The 21,190-nt window shown below is 40.2% G+C and overlaps 1 pseudogene; it reads left to right on the top strand.

Moving 5' to 3' along the window:
- Window positions 1-15,169: 15,169 nt before the first annotated feature.
- LOC114460409 (olfactory receptor 11A1-like) overlaps window positions 15,170-21,190 on the top strand; it is a 48,144-nt pseudogene continuing 42,123 nt past the window's right edge.

Below are 21,190 nucleotides of genomic sequence, written 5' to 3'. Positions count from 1 at the left end.
AAGATCAGTTTAAATTCTGGATCAACAAATGTCGTTCTGATTTTGTGGAGCTAGTCTTTGTGTACATTAATATAAGTGTAAATAGATGCTTTTAATGTGTGAGACAATTTAGGACAGAGTATTTGTGTGTTTGTTTAAACTTTGTGTGTGTCTGTGTCCATCTGAGCATATTTATCTCCATCACTTTCAGTTTTCCTTTTGATGAACATGACATTATCTAACTCTTCTTTTATTTCTTCTTCTTTAAGTCCATGCAGAGTGGACACGCCCCTCCCTGGACATCAAAACCATGAGCTGATCCTAGTTTCCATCATCTGTTCTAGACCCATCACTTCTACAGACAACAGACAGAATAAAGCTCAGAGTCCATGAGACCATTGGGATGCACTTATTTATTGAAATATATATTAAATGATTATTTAATTTTCTGCAATTTTAATTTTATGTTTTTAATTGTTTCAATAATTTAGAGACTTAAGGAACAGATTGTTATAATGCATAACAAAGGTGATTTACTTGAGTCATCACTAATTTCGGATTGTTTTTAAGTCTTTGTATAAAAATACTTTAACAGGACAACAATGATGTGCAGAGCTGCAGTAATGGTGGCTTCATACAATAATAATAATAACAACAACCACTGCACACACCACCAGAGAAGCTTCCAGTGAATAATTTACAAATAAAAAAAAAGTTCACTGATGGTGACATTGAGATCTCAATGTCACCATCAGTGAACTTTTTTTTTTTTTTTTTTTGTAAATTATTCACTGGAAGCTTAGATATTGTGTGACAAAGATATCAAAGTTTGTTGTTTTGACTAAAAGTTATGATTGTATTATATTCTAAAGTTTAGAATTATCTGGCTCGTCTTCCTTTCTTTCTGTTCACAGCATAACCTTATATTTAGTTCTACAAAATGTGTTTACAGCTAATTTTACTGATTATTGTTCCACATCATCCTGCATGTGCATTATATACAGCAGGGGTCACCAACGCGGTGCCCGCGGGCACCAGGTCGCCCGTAAGGACCAGATGAGTCGCCCGCTGGCCTGTTCTAAAAATAGCTCAAATAGCAGCACTTACCAGTGAGCTTTTATATATATAGATTTATTTATTTAGCTATTCTTGTTTAAATCACACATACATGTAACTTAGAAATGACAATACATATATATAAACACTTAAAATGTAAAGTGTTTTTTGTGTTTAATACATACTTGCCAACCCTCCCGATTTTCTCCTGATTTCTGCCCGACATTGTCCGGGCGGACCATCCTTCACTGAGCGTCGTTTCCAGCCGGACAATAATAACGATTACACCGCATAAGAAGAGGAAGAAGACTCTTCTTCCTCTTCTTATGCGGTGTAATTATATTATTGTAATAATAATATTGTTGTAATAATAATAACGATTACACCGCATAAGAAGAGGTGTAATCGTTATTATTGTCCGGCCGGAAACGACGCTCAGTGAAGGATGGTCCGCCCGGACAATGTCAGTGAGGAAATCGGCAGAAAATCAAATCCAACCATGTGTAGGGAAGTGTTTCTGTTATGGTTATAGCCGTTGTTGTATAGGCTATGTTTAATTTTCCTTTTGTTGATTATTTTTATTTCAAGCATACATTGCATAGATTGATGGATAATTTATGCAATGTATGCCTTTTTTGTTTAATTTTATGTTATTTATTTTATTTATTCTACTACTACCACCATTTACCATTTGCACGGGTACTGTGGAATTTGTTCTTTACTTTATATGTGTTTTTCAAATAAAAGAACACTGTGAAATTGAATTATTTCATTTTCTCTTTAAAAAACAAACTCCCCCCCCCCCCCCCGCTCTTTTGAATATAAAAATAAAGTGTTGCATATTGATATTTATCTGTTTCTATATATATTTATTGTTAGAAATCATTGAGATGATCAGTGTTTCCACAAAGATAAATATTAATTATTAATAATTACATAAAGTTTGGCTATTTCTGGCAATTTATTTAAGTGTGTATCAAACTGGTAGCCCTTCGCATTAATCAGTACCCAAGAAGTAGCTCTTGGTTTCAAAAAGGTTGGTGACCCCTGATATACAGTATAAATGTATAGATTTAACCAACTGTTGGAGAAACCATTTTATTAAATACAAAGCAAACGACATGCAAACAGAAAAACAAAGGTAGAAATAGTGTATTTAAATTATGAAATTAGTGAGTTGTTAAAGTGCTGAGGTGCAGCGGAGGGTCTTCTTCTGCAGAAACGTGATGATGAGGGGTCCGAGTAAAACCCAAAATTCCATGGTAATTTTGAGGGTATAAACATGCATATAAACACATTACTGGTATATTAACCCATATAAACCAAAAAATATAGAAATGGGACATTTTACGGCTGCAAATGTGTAACATATTACTGGTATTTTGAGAACAGGACATATGTAGATTTCTGAGCAATTCATTATAGTTGTGCAGGACTAACAGGAACTCCACATACTGAAAATTGGTATTGCCACATGTGCACTATAACACAACACGACCTAAGAAGAGAACTAAAATAAGATTAAAAATAAATAAATAGTTGCAACAATTTGCAGTCTTGTTCCAGGTTCTGCTGTCATAATATTCCCATCCTTGTACTTCCAATGTTTAAATGTTTTGTTTTTAAGGTTCATGTTACATTTTGCAAAAGGTTGCACTTTATTTCTGGCTTATTGATTTTTGTTTGGAAAATTATTACCCTTTCTGTCAGACATTTCATTTATTTGGGCTTGTATTTGCGATGTTCTGTTTTTGGTTACATTTAGATGAATAAATTAATACACTACACTTTGCTCCCCAAGACACTGTGTTTGTTTTCATTCTACAGAGTTTGTGAGTATGTGTCCCAGAACACTGAAACACCATATATATATATATATATTTATATTATTTATACATTAGCAGCAGTACAATGTCTAATTTCCATTTTTTTCTGGGTTATATAATAGCCAACCACATGTGTCCTGTCCACAAAATACCAGTAATATGTTACACATTTGCAGCAGTAAAATGTCCTATTTCTATATTTTCTGGTTTATATGGGTTAATATACCAGTAATATGTGTTTATATGTATATTTATACCCTCGGAAATACCCGGACCTGATGATGAGCTGCTACACTCCGTTACTGTCCCGCTGTCGGCTGAACAAAGAGAAGTCCTGACGGTCATGTTGTCCTCTTCCTCCATGAGTTCTCTGTGGTGTTGTTCATATATATCAGGTAACGCCAACTCTGAACTTTTCATCGGCTAACGAGCACTTCTGACACCGCTATCATTGCGGGATGCGGATGTTTATGTGCCGCAAAGCGTCGCGCGGTACCAACGTCATCACATTTTGCGCCCGGGTCGAGTCGAGTTGTGCGTGCGCATGCGCGGCCAACCGTGCCAGTCTGGCACGCTGTTTGGACCACCTCTTCCAGCAGGACCATCGGCCCGTTAACCCCCCTGCGGTGCAGTTCACACCTACGCAGGCCAGACAATGGCCCCCCATGGTTTCACACATGCACAGAGCTGGTTAGGAACGGCCCTGGTTGCCAGTGTGAGTACACCCTTAGAGGCACCTTCTTATGGTTAGAAAACAACATTAGCTTGGTCTTCTCAGCATTGAGAACCAGTTTTAGATTAATCAGCGAATGCTGGACAGAAACAAAGGCTTTCTGCGGGGAATTAACAGCCTGTTCAAGAGATGATCTGAAGCAATAAATAATTGTATCATCGGCATAAAAATGCATATTAGCGTCAGAAACATTTTGTTCAACATTATTAATGTACAAGATAAATAAGAGGGGCCCCAAAACAGATCCCTGCGGCACCCCCTTGTGAACAGTAACAAATTCAGAACAATGGCCCTCATATTTAATACACTGGGTCCTGTTTTCTAAATAATTTGAAAACCAAGCGACAGTGTGCTCTGACAGTCCAATGAGATGTAGCCTGCGTTTTAAAATAGCATGGTCTACAGTGTCAAAAGCTTTAGAGAGATCAATAAAGAGTGAAGCACAGTACTGTTTTTTATCAAGTGCTACAATAATGTCATTTATCACCTTCATAGTAGCAGTGATAGTGCTGTGCTTTTTTCTGAAGCCTGATTGCAATTTAGAGAGGATTTCATTAGAATAAAGGAACTCTTTCAACTGATCACAAACAAGCGACTCCAGGATTTTTGATAAAACACATAAATTTGAAATTGGCCGATAATTGGTAAGAACTGCTGGGTCACCTCCTTTTAATAAAGGGAGCACAAAAGCTGATTTCCAAACAGATGGAATATCTTTGTTTCTAATTGAAAGATTAAAAAGAATTGAAAGTGGCTCTGCTATAAAATCATCTGCCAGCTTTAAAAAGTAAGGCTCAATCAAGTCAGGTCCAGGGGGCTTTCTGTGGTCTAATGTTTTTAGAGCTTTGTGCACTTCGTGACAAGTAAAAGGATTAAAATTAAAAGGATCTCCAGAAAACATGGAAGATTGTCTGCAAGAATTCCCAGTCGTTATTCCTTTTGAGTCAAATAGAGAACCAGATGATAAAAAATGCTGGTTAAAGCAGTTCAAGACTTCAGTTCTATCATAAACTGGGACTGAGTCTTTAAGTACAAATGTAGGAAGAGTCTCTGTGTTTTTGTTCAAAGACAGGGACTTGATCACTTTCCAGAATTTCTGTGGATTAGGGATGTAACGATTCACTCAACTCCCGATACGATTCAATTCACGATACTGGGTTCACGATACGATTCTCTCACGATTTTTTCATTTACAAAATGGGACTGTAGACAAATTTTTTTTTTGGGAAAAAAACTAGAAAATACTGTATTATTTTCCTTTTATTTTTCATTGTCAAAAGAATTCCTTGATAAACTATTTAAAACAATGCAATTTAACTAAAAATAAATCTTGAATTAAATAAATAAAGGAATAATACAAATGAAAATGAAGCCTATTAATTTAAATTCTGGTTCTATAATAAACAATGCAAAACTGCATAATAGTTCTTTTTCTTTTAAAAGTGCAACTGAAAATGTATTGTGTGCCTTAACAATTGGACTTTAAAAAAAAAAAAACCGTCATTGCACTGATTTACGTCATATTTGTTTGGACCAGCAGAGGGCGCTGGTAACACAGTGGTCGGTTGGCATGCAGATATTCTAGTAGTGAAGAAGAGAAGCTATGCTAGCAGACAGAGCTAATAGAAAAACGTGACTTCTACAGATATTCAAGTAATATTACAGATATTCTTTCGGTGTTAAAGGGGTAATGAATCATTTATTAACATATTTAAGAGTAGAAGGCAGCCAGAAAGACAGTATTAGCAGTCTCCGCCCGCCGCCAACACTTCCGGATAGCGCCCGCTGCTGGTTAAAAAAGTACTGCGATTCAATTGTCAGAAAATTGATATCAACCGTGATACCTATGAATCGATTTTTAACTGCCTTACGATTAATCGTTACATCCCTACTGTGGATTGTTGAGGTTCTCAGTGTTGACCGACAAAAAGTATCCTGATTTGGCCTTTTTGATAAGCAAAGTGCATTTATTTCGAAGCTGTCTGAAGAAGGACCAATCAGTGGCAGAATTACTTTGTCTTGCCTTGTCCCAGGCCTTATTACGCTCATGAATGCTGTCGGCCAGTTCTGGAGAAAACCAGGGATTTTCTCGCCCCTTCACCCTGTATTTCTTCAGTGGTGCATGTTTATTTATAATTTGCATGAAAGTGTCTTTGAAAAAAGTCCACGCGAGCTCTACATCAGGGATTAGACTTAAATATTCCCAGTTCACCATCGACAAATCATGATGAAAGGCTTGTTCATTCAAATGTTTAAGATTCCTTCTACAAACAATACGGGGTTTGCACTTCGGAATCCTAGTGTTTCTACAAGCAGCAACAACACAATGATCACTTAAATCATTACAGAAGACACCCAAGGAAGAGAACTTATGAGGCACATTAGTTAAAATCAAATCAATCAAAGTAGATTCATCAGGACTTTTGGGATTAGGCCTTGTGGGAAAGTTGACTAACTGGGTGAGATTAACAGAATCACAAAACCTTTTAAATTCATCAGAAGTTGCATTTAACCAGTCCCAGTTGAAATCACCTGCCATGAGTAATTCAGTGTAATTTATCTGATCCAAAAGCAGTTTTAGTGAATCTAGCGCCTCCTTTGAAGCAGATGGAGGTCTGTAACACCCAACCACAGTAATATGTAGCGATTTAACTATTTCTAAATCTAAGGCCAAAAATTCCATTTGTTTACTGATTGACTGGGAAAGAACAATTGAAGCATTAAATCTGGATTTAACATAAATAGCCACACCCCCACCTTTTTTGGGCCTATCGGTGCGGTAAACATTGTACCCAAGAATGTTAATGTCTTCATTTGTAATTGACTTAGTAAGCCAAGTTTCCGAGATCATAACAACATCTGCACCTGTTGATTTCACCCAAATTCTGACCATGTCCATCTTTGGTAGTAAGCTCCGTACATTAAGATGAACATATTTTAGACCAGGCAATGATTTAAAATCAGCGGGTGTCTGGGAGCAGAGAAGCTCAGGTCCAGGATTTGGTTGCACATTTCCGGACAAAAGTAGAAGCAAAGCAATCAACAACCTCTGCGTAGCAATAGATTTACTTTAAATTCTTTGATATGTTGAAGCCCCTCCATTTAATGGATTGGTAAGATAGTTATACAAAGAAAATATACACTTGAGTTTAGGTAGGTCTCTGGGCAGGGCTGGAGACAAGTTTATATCACTTTCAAATAAGCGGATTCGGCATCTCGCTGCGCGCAAAGCATGCTGGTCCGGGTCAAAGGTCAGGACTACCCAGCTTCCGCCTAGCTCGTATCATAAAACGTAAACATGGCTGAGTCTGACAAAGATATTGAATATTTTGAGCGTTGTAAAGTGGATGTTTTAAAAGAATATTGTAAGAGACGTGGACACGTTGTTACTGGGAAGTAGAAAAAAGAACTGGTGGCCCTCGCTTGGGCATTGTCATTTCAAAAAACGCCTATAGTTTTGACAAAACAGCAGGAACGAGAGGCTGTCAACCTTGATTATAAATCTCTGCTCGAGATCGATGTTGACAGTTGATCCTGGGGGGATCGGGGGTTTGTTGGCGTCCTTTTCTTTCTCGCCACAATATGCCCGATCCCCCCCGAAACCTGCTGGGTGAGAGACACCACTCTAACATGTACACCACAATATAATATTTATATACTAGTTTACTAGTTAGCTATAATGTAGTACAGTATATGTCAAACTTACTGATTTAATCCATTCGGCACGACGTTCTGGATCTTTTCTTTCAGTAGGAAATGGGATGAGTACGTATGGCGGGTCGCATATACATCGTGAAGTTCCTTTATTGCACTCGTGAACGGGGCAAAACTCTTTCATCCACGTATTAAGCCCACGTGTACCGTTGGAACAGCCACGCACTGAACAATGGGACCCTGGCATATTGCCTTAAAACGACCTTAAGAAAAGTAAATGCCTAAAAGTCCGTATAAGTAGCCGGTTGTTCCGCTAGACAGGGGCTTTGTTGACACCCTGGGCAGTCGTGAACTCTGACCCGGATATATTGACCCGGGAATCGCGCATGCGTACTGATAATGCTGATTTGGCTTATTGTACAGGCGGTTCCCCTGGATGAAGAGAAGCTATAGGGCATGTGCTTTTGAGTAAAACACTTTTCACATTGAGGTGATTGTCAGTGTCTTTCCAGTGTGCGCAGGGACAACAGTTTGTAGTTAGATCCCATAAGGCCAATAAGCAAATAAAAGTAAGAACTTTCGCCATCATCCACAACAGGTAATGATGAAGTAATGAGGATTACAGACCTGAGTGGGAATGGCACTGTCATGAATCTTAGCTGCAGCAGTAGAAGGGAACTCATAGTAGCAGGCTCAGGTCTGTAGCTCCAGCAGCAGAAGAAGGCTCATAGTAGCAGGCTCAGGTCTGTAGCTCCAGCAGCAGAAGAAGGCTCATAGTAGCAGGCTCAGGTCTGTAGCTCCAGCAGCAGAAGAAGGCTCATAGTAGCAGGCTCAGGTCTGTAGCTCCAGCAGCAGAAGAAGGCTCATAGTAGCAGGCTCAGGTCTGTAGCTCCATTGCAGACCTCAAAATCCAATATGCACTGTCCACAGATTAAATATAACCGCCTGCCATGTTTAAATAGGATAAAAGACAAATAAAATCCTGTCAAAGAACTATGGAATATTTTCTAAATATAATAAAACACAGACAAACACTTAAGAGACATGAGACATGCTGCCATCTTGGTTCACCACCCAAGTTAGCTCCATCCCTTCTCTTGTCCAGCAGTGTACCGGCGGGCAGAATCTGCTACTATTTTCTTTCTGGCCGCCATCTACTCTTACATGTTAATGTTACATGTTAATAAATGATTATTTACCCCTTTAGCACCAAAAGAATATATGTAATATTACGTGAATATCTGTAAAAGTCACGTTTTTCTATTAGCTCTGTCTGCTAGCATAGCATCTCTTCTTCACAGCTAGATTAGCTGCATGCCAACCAACCACTGGGTTACCAGCGCCCTCTGCTGGTCCAAACAAATATCTGACGTAAATCAGTGCAATGACGGGTTTTTTTTTTAAAAGTCCAATTGTTAAGGCACAAAATACATTTTCAGTTGCACTTTTAAAAAGAAAAAGAACTATTATGCAGTTTTGCATTGTATACTATATAACCAGAATTTAAATTAATAAGCTTCTTTTTCATTTGTATTATTCCTTTATTTATTTCATTCAAGATTTATTTTTAGTTAAATTGCATTGTTTTGAGTAGTTTATCAAGGGTTTCTTTTGACAATTAAAAATAAAAGCAATATAATGCAGTATTTTCTAGTTTCTTTCCCAAAAAAAATAAAGGAATATTTTTCAGTCATCATTTTACTACAGTCCCATTTTGTAAAATAAATCGTGAATCGAATCGTGTTGTGAACCCAGATTTTTTAATAATCGCACAAAGCAAACACCTTACTTTATGCTGACAGGAAAGAAACCAGATGTTTCAAAAATGCAAAAGTTTGGGTCCATGTGTTTTACTTACAAACAAGACACAAGATGTGAACAGGGAGTGTTCATAGGATATGACAAAAATAGTCCCGCTTATTTGGTCTATCATCCAGATAGTGAAAAAGTCCAAAAGAAAAGATTGCTGAAGTTTGTGTCAAAGAAAACATCAGAGCAGCAAACGCAAACAGTAACAACATCTGACGATGATGATGAGACAATCCAAACTAAACAGAGAACCATACCAGAACCAAATGTGTGCTCAGAGAACATTCAGGATGAGCCAGGAGAGCTAAACCCAGAAACAAATGGTGAGGAACATGAGACAAGTGATAACAACACGAGGAGATATCCAACCAGAGACAGACACAAACCGAGTTATCTGAGTGAATATGTTATTGATGAAGACAATGATGATCAAATGCTCATTAACATTGATTATTGTTATAGACTGTCATGTGGAGTACCGCGATCTTTCAAGGAAGCAGTAACTTCATCTGAGTCTAACAGCTGGATCAGAGCCATGGACGATGAGATACAGTCATTAAGGGAGAATCAAACATTCACCCTGACCAGCTTACCCAGAGGCAAGAGTGCAGTGGGGGGTGAGTGGGTGTACGCCATTAAGAAAAATGAAGATGGTACAGACAAGTACAAAGCACATTATGTCGCAAAGGGCTATAGTCAGAAGTATGGAGTAGATTATGAAGAAACATTCTCTCCAACAGCAAATATGACCAGTGTGAGAGTGTTAAAGCAGAAAGCAGCTCAGGAAAATTTAATCTTACACCAAATGGACGTCAAAACTGCCTACCTTCATGCACCACCTAAGATCTATGAGGATAATCAAGGTGCTATTGCGTTAGCAAAAAAATCCAGTGAGCAGGCAAAGGTGTTAGCACGTTGACATAAAATACCATTTTGTTAGGTCAACTGTGAACGATGGAAAAGTGACATTACACTATTGCCCTACAGAGGAGATGTTAGCAGACGTAAATGTAAATAGATTTTGAATACCATTTTTTGTAACAATTCTCATTATAATCTACACATTTTTGCAATGGTGATGATTGCTCTTTTCCCTGTGTTCTTCATACTTTTCACATACACCAGGATACTCATAATATCTTATCGAAGCGGCAGAGAAGTCAGGAAAAAAGCTGCACACACATGTTTACCCCACCTGCTAGTGTTGGTCAGTTTCTCTCTTCTGTGCACATATGATGTCATTATAGTTCGACACGGGACTGACCTTTCAAAGCTTGTACGGTTGTTGATGACTTTTCAAGCCATTTTGTATCATCCCCTCTTTAACCCAATAGTGTACGGGTTGAAGATGAAGGAAATATCCAAACACTTAAAAAGGTTGTTCTGCCAATCAAAGTCATTTAATGCATTTAAAACCTTTGTATTGCAGTATGTTTGGTGGCAATAATCAACTCTAGATGCACTGAATGTTGGGATGTATTGAAACAGTTATTGTGTCTATATGAGGTTAGGGTCTTTTTTACATGAGGTTTTATTTTAATCCTTTTTCTTGTTGAAGAGTGTCACTTTTACACGAAAGCTCCAGTTATTTGCTATTGCATTTGTCATTAAAATTGTACATTAAGATGTGCTTATATTTACCATTTTGTTAAAACATATTTATATTTTGTGTTTATTAATGCCAAAGCCAGTTAGAATTGCTCTTTTTTTTTTTTTTTTTTTTTTTACAGTCATGGCTTTTTGTGTAATTGTAATGTAAATGTAATTTTTGAGTTTCTATTAAATGGAAAACCTTGATCACCAGCATGTACACATTGTTGATATTCATTAATGTTCTTTCTTGAATGCACATGAGCTCATCCACAACCTCAATTCTCTGGTAGAATTTCAGCAACACATTTTCTTTTTGCACTTAATTCTATGTAAGATACTGTCCATAATTTGCCAAATGTACTCTTTATGAAATAAACAAGCTACACGCTTTACAACCTCTTTGAAATGAAACATCTCAGCCCTACACTACGAAGCTGGATCTACAGATCCAGGCTGTCTGTTTGTTCACGGGTTTGACCAAACCAAACATTTACACTCCCAGAGCGGCTTTACAAAGACGTTAACTTTAGCCTGGGGTTTCCAACCTGGATCAGTGAGATGATAAAGGAGAAACCATGCAGAGCAGCCAACTTCACCATCAACAAACAGACAAATATTCTTAAAGAATATGAAGAATTAAACTCCATAATCTGTTGTCACAGATAAAGCCAGGAAAGAAGGATCACTGACAGAAAATTGCTGACTCTACTCATGCATAAACTTGTAACATTATACAATAATAATGCATTTGACAATAAATGGACAGCACTCTGATTAGTCAGATTTACTTTAATACTGAACAGATAATTCCACATCTTGATGACATGAGTAGTTGATGGATACATTAATCCATGTTTCAGCAGTTTGAAGTCAAGTGTATTTAAGGATTTTAAGCATTGTATATTATATACAAGTATGTACATACATGCATAAACATTATATATATCAATGGTCCCCAATCCTGATCCTCAATGGCCACTATCCAGCATGTTTTAGATGTTTCCCTCTTCCAACACACCTGATTAAAATGAATAACTCATCATCAAGCTCTGCAGAAGCCTGATAATGATCCTGGTCATTTCAATCAGATGTGTTTGAAGAGGGAAACATCTAAAACATGCTGGATAGTGGCCCTTGAGGACCAGGATTAAGGACCTCTGATATACGTAGACACCACATTGCCTGCTGCAGCCCACTAGAGCGGTGCATTAACAGGGTGTGGAAAACTGTGAGCAGGGAACAAAACCTGCAGGACACGAGGAGGTTGACATAAGACATGTAAGACAATGATCTAGCAATCACACTGTGTCCATGAACTCAGCTAAATAGTGAGGGAAGCTTGATTGAGAATGGGCCACACCTGGGTGGAAAACATGACGTCAGAACCCAAACACACTGACATCACCGGGAGGTGGAGACATGAGCAGGAACACCTGGAAACACTAAGACAAGAGTAAACACAGGAGATACTCAAAAATCAGAATAAACTAAGACTAAATAACTAAAAGAACCACAAGGGCTAAACACAAAGAAAACTAAACAGAACCTGACAGGGTGACCATTTTGGAACAGAATTTCTCCTACAGTACATTACATCTATAGAGGAATGATGTGTTTACACAAGATGGATAGATAGATAGATAGATAGATAGATAGATAGATAGATAGATAGATAGATAGATAGATAGATAGATGGATAGATAGATAGATAGATAGATAGATGGATAGATAGATAGATAGATAGATAGATAGATAGATAGATAGATAGATAGATAGATAGATAGATAGATAGATAGATAGATAGATAGATAGATAGACAGATAGATAGATAGATAGATACACTTAAATAAAACCAAAGGAACCCAGAAAACATTCAAGCGTGGTCAGGTTTTTATTGATAACATTGCATTTGACTATTATTATTGTATAGATGTACTACTACTGTATTATTGTTGTTATTGCTTTTCTTATAATTATCATTATATTCTCATATTTTTGTATTGTTATTTTTGATAATATTTTATATTATAGTTACTGGTATTGTCATTGTATCATTATTATTTTTATTGCTATTATTATTATTATTATAACCATTACTATTAGTACTATTACTATTATTACTGTCACTAATAATATTATGTCCCTATCATCATCATCTTTATTATTATTGTAGCCAAAGAACTGAAACATTCAAGGGACAAGAACATAAACAATCAAACTATCTACAAGAGTATTTAGTATTTGACTCCCTGTCTCAGCCGAACAGTTTGTCCTGTCCTGTCAAGGTCATCTGTGTTGAAATGCTCACTGCAAAGCATGGACCTCTCAGTTGCCACAAAATCTTCCCGTTTCACTGCCCGTTCCCATTGTGTCCTTAAACCACTGTCTTTGGGAAACTTTAAACATGTGAGCAACGTAGCCAGAGATAAAAATAATCCCATCATTAATTAGGCCTATTATTAGCTTTATTAGATAGCTCAAATACATTCATCATGTCTTTTTATTACTATAGACTTATTTTGGTTCTTTTTTCAGACATTAAATTCAAGAGTAGATGTTGCTCTTTACCTTTTTTAGCTTTACAATTTCGGCGAAAAAGTAGTCGGCAGGTGTTGTGGCGCGCGTAGCGGAGCGGTCGGATCTGTTGGGCCCGGTGAATCTGACAGCTCCGCTGGGCGTGCCACACGTGCCGGTTCACACGCTGTCAGTGAGATGCTTCTGAGGAAGGTGAGAGACATCCCCGAAACTGTAAAGCTAAAAAATGTAAAGAGCAACATTTACTCTTAAATTTAATGTTTGAAAAAAGAACCAAAAAAGTCTATAGCTCTAATAGATGCTGAATTCTTTCTAACCCATCAATTACTGCAGTAAGTCTGTTTTTTTCTGTGTAACAGGTTGTTGCTAGGAACCCTAGATTCATAACATCAATGGTTCTGTCTGTCCTGTCTGTGTTTATTTCACTATAGCTATAATAATCTGCTAACAATATATTATTTCTTACATGTTCATGCACCGCTGCCTCCACCAGCACCGTTCCAAGATGGCGGCGCTGTAGACGTGTCCCTCTACAGTCGATGTGGCGTCTACGTATATAATGTCTATACATATATGTACTCGGGGGTATTTTATTTTAAGATAGGTGTAGAAGAAATCTAAAATAGCCACTTGTCAACCACTTACTAAATACAATTATGTGATTAGAATCTGGTAGGTTGATCTTTATTAACATTAAAATGCTGTGAACATTCCTACTAGGGCTGGGCAATATCGACCAAAACTTTTATCTCAATATTTTTTCTCAAAATGGTGACATATGATATAAATCTAGATCATTTTATTTCGAATGAAGTCTGAGAAGAAAGATAATTCTGGGTTAAATTTGCTGATCCAAAATGCTAAACAGGCTCATTTACTAACAAACAGCTGCTCAATATGTGCAACATTTGGTTTTTTCTCCTGTAAGGGACAGCATGTGTGAGTGATATGTAATCTGTAATATGGCTTGTTATGGGGAAGCTCTGAGTTAGGACTCTGTTCTGAGACGTAAAAGCAGTGACTCTTAAAACTAGTATTTTGATACAAAATAAACTATTATATATAACAGAAAACTCGATACATTTTAAATCTCGATATATCGCCCAGCCCTAATTCCTAAATTATAAAACAGCCTAAATTAAAACATAAATGGATATATTAAGCACGTGTTTATTTAATATACTTACAGTTCATATACAAGTCAACACGTTGCATATTTACTGTTAATTTCCAAATGCTTGTTTTTAAGTTAGACATGTACATTTTATTTTCATAACATATTTTATTTTAATTTTTCATCCTCACTCATGTGGTTTCTGGTATTCACTAATGACTTATTAGACACAATTATTACAGACTTTACATCCTTTAACACTTTGTGAAAGCAGTGTATATTTGTGGAGCTTGTGATTGGCTGATTTTTCATGGTGACGTACGCCATTCCTTCCCCCGTGGTAGATGCTAGAATCTCAGTTAATAACGATGTTACATATGAAAACACAATAGTTATCACTCTACACATTTCACAACAAAGCTCAATGTCCCTGACGTCCCACCTTCAAACAAAACCTAATTTGGCCATTCATGAAAAATCTACTTAACCTCCCACTTTTCTATAGCAATACATACTTCCTATAGGCACTGCACTAGAAATACTTCAAAATATTATCAAAAAACCTACAATGAAATAAGTGCCGGTCAAAATCTGGGAGGTGCCGGATCTTGCTGCTGCAAGATTGGCACAAATGAAGTTCTGCCTTTCTTTAACCTTGTAAGTTGTTACTGAGGTTAATGAGATCCTTGGAGAGAAAGGAAATGCTATATAACAACTTTGCTCCAACTTAATCCCTCTGTCTGACCGACATAGATGATGAGAACCTGAGGTCATTTGGAGGACTGGTATGTCAGGTGTTGCACTTTAAACCTAATCATTTGTTCTTGTTACAGGTCAAGAGACAAATCTGTGATTCGTCACAATTGTGAGATGGGTGAGGAATTCAATGAGACATATATAACACTTGGGGGCTTTGAAGGCATGGAAAACTATAGATATCTTTATTTTATCCTTGTGTTGACGCTGTGCATTTTATCAATTTACAGTAATGCTATTATCGTGTATATTATCTGGGAACATCAAAACCTTCATGAGTCTATGTACATTTTCATTGCAGCTTTATCAGTAAACTCACTTTTAGTCAGTATAAACATTTACCCAAAACTTCTGATTGATTTTCTATCTGAGAAACAAACTGTATCCTATTCAGTCTGCCTTCTTCAGTACTTCCTATGTTACTGTTTAGGTATTGTAGACTTATTACTATTGGCAGCCATGGCCTTTGACAGGTATGTGTCCATATGTAAGCCTCTGGTATATCCAAACATCATGACTAACAGGACTGTGGTTGTTGTACTAGTTTTTGCCTGGTTTGTGCCTGCTTCTCAAATGTCAGTGTCCACTGTGTTGAGTGCCAAGCAGAAAGTCTGTCATTTTGTATAAAAGGATTTTTCTGTACCAACTCTATCTTTAAGCTACACTGTGTGAACTCAAAAGTGATATCAGTATTTGGTTTGGTGTCTTGCATGTTTATATTGGGTATTTGTCCTGTGTTTTTTGTTTTATTCACATATGCTAGAATACTTTTCATTGTCTACAAAAGCAGTAACGATGTGAGACAAAAAGCTGCAGAGACGTGTTTACCTCATCTGCTGGTTTTATTGTGTTTTACTGCTTTAGGTCCAGATGATGTCGTTTTCGCTTGATTCGACAACAACTTTCCCAAAATTGTGCACTTAATCATGACTTTACAGGTTGTTTTATATAATCCTCTCTTTAATCCATTTATTTATGGTTTCAAAATGAAAGAAATATTTAAACGCCTTAAGAAGTTGTTTGGTTGTACATAACAGAGGTGAAATAGTGTCACGTCCAGAAGGTTATGTTAAGTTATGTTTAGTTTTTTGTCTTTGTTTTGTCATCCATTTCCTGTTTTATTTTGATACTCATCTCTTCCCTCTCATTTCAGATCCTGACTTCCTCCCTTTGTGTGATTTCCCTCCAGTGTGATTGTTAACTCCGCCCCTGATTGGTTCCACCTGTGTTCCCCTACCTCATGTATAAATAGTCTGTGTCTCCCTTTGTCCTGTGCCAGTTCGTCTTGTTGTGTGCAGCCAGAGAACCAGCGTTACTCCATGTTTCATGTTCTTCATCAAGTCAGGTTTTGTATTCCTTTGATACTTTGCTTCATTTTGCCATAGTTGTGCCTAATATTATTTGATACTTTGTCCTTGCCTTTGTTACGGCTGTTTTTCCTCTGAGAGAGTGATTTTACGTTGTTACCTTGTTTATTAAAAGATTATTTGTTTGAACTTTGACTCCTGAGTTGTTGCATTTTGGGTTCTAGTCCATGCTCGAGCGTGACAGTACGAACTGGCCAGCATGAACCCAGCAGACTCAGATCAGTTAACGGCAGCCATTCGCTCCCAGAATGCTCGCCTGAACCAGCAGGAGGATCAGATGTCCTCTCTGCACAGTGGAGTGAAGGAGCTGGCGAACTGTCAGGAGGATTTTAAAGAAACCATAACCAGCCAAGTAAACCTCCTGGCTGCCCAGATACAGCAGGTACTCACTCACCTCACGAAGGATTCCCCCTCGCCCAACACAGCAGTTATCCACTCGCCGCCAAGCCGCTGCAGCCTCTTCGGTGCCGGTTTTCCATGCCTCGGCCCCACGCCTCTCCCACCTGAAAGGTTCTCCGGGGGAGTCTGGAGAATGCAGAGCTTTTATTGTTGATTGTGAGATGCATTATGAACACTTCCCATCAGCCTTTCCCACAGAACGGTCCAAAGTGGTTTTTATGATTTCCCACCTCACAGGGCGGGCGAGGGCGTGGGCTACGGCTGAGTGGTCCCGGGATTCACCGATCTGTGGGTTCCTTGAGGACTTCAAACAGGCCCTAAGGAGGACTTTTGATCCCCTCTCGTCTGAGCGAGAGAAGGCTCGTGAATTGGTCAATATCCAGCAAGGTATGGACTCCGTCTGTGATTATGCTATCCGCTTTCGCACCCTAGCCACGGACAGTGGATGGAACGCCACTGCTCTTTATGATGTCTTCCTTAAGGGACTCTCTGACCAGATTCAAGATTTGTTAGTACCCCTTGATTTGCCAAAAGACCTGAACTCCTTGATAACTTTAGCTGTAAGAACTGACAATCGCTTACAGGAGCGTCGGCGAAGCCGAAATCCAACCCCAAGACCGGTAGTTCTCCATCAGGACCACGCCAGGACTATCCCCAGCTGTCAGAATTCCACCTGCATCCCATCACTGGTTCCATGGAGGCAGGTATCCTCTAAGGCGGAAGAGGAGCCCATGCAGCTGGGGACGAGCTAAATGATCCACAGAGAACGTCGTCGTCGTCTACAGGAAGGCAGGTGCTTTTACTGTGGGGCAGCAAGGCCATCTCCTTGCAACGTGTCCATCAAAAGGGCAGGCTCACCAGTAGATGGCAGGGCACTGGTGAGCCGGTCTCTCCTCTGCTGAATTTCCTCCTCGTGCTTTAACAGAAATCACGGTAAAACATCACGACACCACAGTTTGCCTTGGGGTTCTTATGACTCAGGGGCTGATGAAGAGCTTCATGGACTGGGAGTTTGCCACAAAACTTAAGTTGAAAGCTGAACAATTATCCCGTCCTATAGAGGCCAGTGCCCTTGATGGGAGTTTGCTTTTTCAAGTATCTCATAAAACTGAACCTGTAACTGTAATTATTGGGGACACCATGAACTAATGTGTTTTCATTTGTATCGCTCTACCCAGCACTCCCTTATCCTGGGTTTCCCCTGGTTAAAGAGCATAATCCGCACATTGACTGGAAGACTGGAAGGGTTTTGAACTGGGATGAGAGCTGTAAAGACAAGTGTTTTAAGTCATGTCGGATTGGAATGAAAAAAGTTTTTAATTCTGTCCCTGTTTATGTCAACTCAGACTCTGAACTGTCTTCAGTCCCGAAATGCTACCATGATCTAGGTGAGGTATTTAGTAAAAGTCAGGCTACTTCCTTCCTCCTCACAAGACCGTATGATTGTCCCCATTGATTTGATCCCAGGGGCCCCAATTCCTAAGGAAGATTATACTCTATCTCTGGCCTGAGAACGAAGGCTATGACTGAATACAATTGAGTCATCATTGAAGGCTGGCCTTATTCGCCCCTCTTCATCTCCAGCTGGGGCAGGGTTCTTTTTTTGGGGAAAAAAGATGGGTCTCTCCGGCCGTGCATTGACTATGGGCCACTCAATGACATCACTATTAAAAATCGATACCCCTTACCCCTCATGTCATCAGCATTCGATCAGCTTCAGCAGGCCACAATCTTTACCAAATTAGACCTCAGAAATGCCTATCACCTGGTTCGAATTCGCGAAGGTGATGAATGGAAGACAGGCTTCAACACACCTAGTGGTCATTATGAATACTGTGTTTATGCCATTTGGGTTGACTAATGCTCCTGCTGTCCTTCCAAGCCATGATTAATGATGTACTCAGAGACTATCTGAATCACTTTGTTTCTGTTTATCTTGATGACATCTTGATCTTTTCCACTGACTTAGACTCTCATGTTCAGCATGTACGTCAGGTTCTCCAGCGGCTGCTGGAGAACCAGTTGTATGTGGAAAGCCGAAAAGAGTGATTTTCACGCCAACACTGTATCTTTCCTTGGCTTCATCATAGCCTCTGGAAAGATACAAATGGATCCGGCAAAAGTTAGCGCTGTGGCTCAGTGGCCTACACCTGATAGCCGTAAAAGGTTCAGCAATTCCTGGGATTTGCAAACTTTTACAGACGGTTTATCAGAAACTTCAGCGCCATAGCTGCACCCCTACATGCCCTCACTTCTCCACTGACCCCTTTCTGTTGGTCCTCCCTAAGCGGAGGAAGCCTTCAAGCAGCTCAAAGCACGGTTCACTACTGCCCCCCATCCTCATGGTTCCTGATCCCAGCCGGCAGTTTGTGGTGGAGGTGGATGCCTCCAATAATGGGGTGGGAGCGGTCCTCTCCCAACGCTCGGAAAGGACAACAAGCTTCACCCCTGTTGCCTTCCTTTCACGGAAGCTGTTCACCTGCCCGAAACAAACTATGATGTTGGAAACCGCGAGTTGTTTGGCAGTCAAGATAGCATTGGAGGAGTGGAGACATTGGCTGGAGGGGGCGCAGCACCCTTTCTTGTATGGACTGATCACAAGGAACCTCCAATACATTCGCAAAGTTAAAAGACTGAACTCGCGTCAGGCCAGGTGGGACATTGTTTTTTTTAATCGTTTCAACTTTGTGTTGTCTTACAGGCCGGGGTCCCAGAACATCAAGCCAGATGCCTTGTCCCGTCTGTCGACCCCGAGCCTACTGCCAAGGAACCTGAGCCCATCCTACCACTAAACCGTGTGGTAGGAGCGGTGACCTGGCAAATAGAATCTGAGGTGACGCAAGCCAATGGTGAGAATCCGACACCTAGTGGTTGTCCGGTGAACCGCCTTTTTGTCCCAGTTGAGATGCGTCCCACAGGTGATCCACTGGGCTCACACCTCGCTGCTCACCTGCCATCCGGGGGGTCAAAAGAACTATGCATGCCATTTCCCAGAGGTTTTGGTGGCCCCCATGAAGCGGGAGGTTCAAGAGTATGTGGAGGCCTGTTCCATCTGCGCCCGCAACAAGACCTCTTCCGAACGCAGATGGGGTTGTGCAGCCACTCCCTGTTCCTTCTCGTCCCTGGGCTGAGATCTCTCTGGACTTTGTCACGGGGCTCCCGGTCTCTGAAGGTAACACCACCATTCTCACAGTGGTGGACCGATTTTCTAAAATGACTCATTCTCATTGCTTTGGCCAAGCTGCCATCTGCCAAAGAAACCGCTGAAATTATGATGACTCATGTGTTTTCGTATCCATGGATTTCCCAAAGACATTGTTTCAGACCGGGGGTCCCAGTTCGTCTCCAGGTTCTGGAAGGAATTCTGCAAGATCATCGGAGCCACCGTCAGCCTCACCTCTGGGTATCACCCTCAGTCAAATGGCCAGACAGAACGTCTAAACCAGGAGTTAGAGACATGCCTTCGGTGCCTGGTGTCGCAGAACCCATCCTCCTGGAGCAAGAATCTGGTGTGGGTGGAATATGCCCACAACACGCTTCCCACCTCAGCCACCGGGCATGTCACCATTCCAGTGTGTCCTTCGGCTACCAGCCCCCTGTCTTCTCTGAGGCAGAGAAGGAGATCACGGTCCCATCAGCTCCACGCCATGGTCCGACGTTGCCACCGCATCTGGGCAGCTGCTCGCAAGGTCCTGCTACGCAGTGTGGACCGCATGAAGAGGGCTGCGGATCGAAGGCGCCGACCTGCTCCGGCGTACAAGCCTGGCCAGAAGGTCTGGCTCTCAACGCGGGATCTGCCTCTTCACGTCATCTCTAAGAACTGGCCCCACGGTTCGTGGGTCCATATCCCCGTGACTAAAGTCATCGGCCCCTCCTCTGTTCGGTTGCGTCTGCCTCGGACCCTGAGAGTCCACCCCACCTTCCACGTCAGTCGGGTGAAGCCAGTCAAGGAGAGTTCCATGGTCCCCCCAGCCGTACCTCCCCCAGCTCCTCGGATGGTCGATGGTGGTCCTGTCTACACTGTCAAGGCCCTTCTGGCCGTGCGTAACAGGGGTAGGGGGAGACAATTCCTAGTGGACTGGGAGGGCTACGGTCCAGAGGAACGATCGTGGGTTCCTGCAAGCTTCATTATGGATCCTGACCTCATTACAGACTTTTTTGATAAACACCCTCAATTATCTGGTCCGTCAGGAGCCGTCCTTAGAGGGGGGGGTACTGTCACGTCCAGAAGGTTATGTTAAGTTATGTTTAGTTTTTTGTCTTTGTTTTGTCATCCATTTCCTGTTTTATTTTGATACTCATCTCTTCCCTCTCATTTCAGATCCTGACTTCCTCCCTTTGTGTGATTTCCCTCCAGTGTGATTGTTAA

This window comes from Gouania willdenowi, unplaced genomic scaffold (assembly GCF_900634775.1).
Source record: "Gouania willdenowi unplaced genomic scaffold, fGouWil2.1 scaffold_434_arrow_ctg1, whole genome shotgun sequence".
NCBI lineage: Eukaryota > Metazoa > Chordata > Actinopteri > Blenniiformes > Gobiesocidae > Gouania > Gouania willdenowi.
The sequence above is the reverse complement of the archived record's forward strand: the minus strand, read 5'-3'. Positions and strand labels throughout refer to the sequence as shown.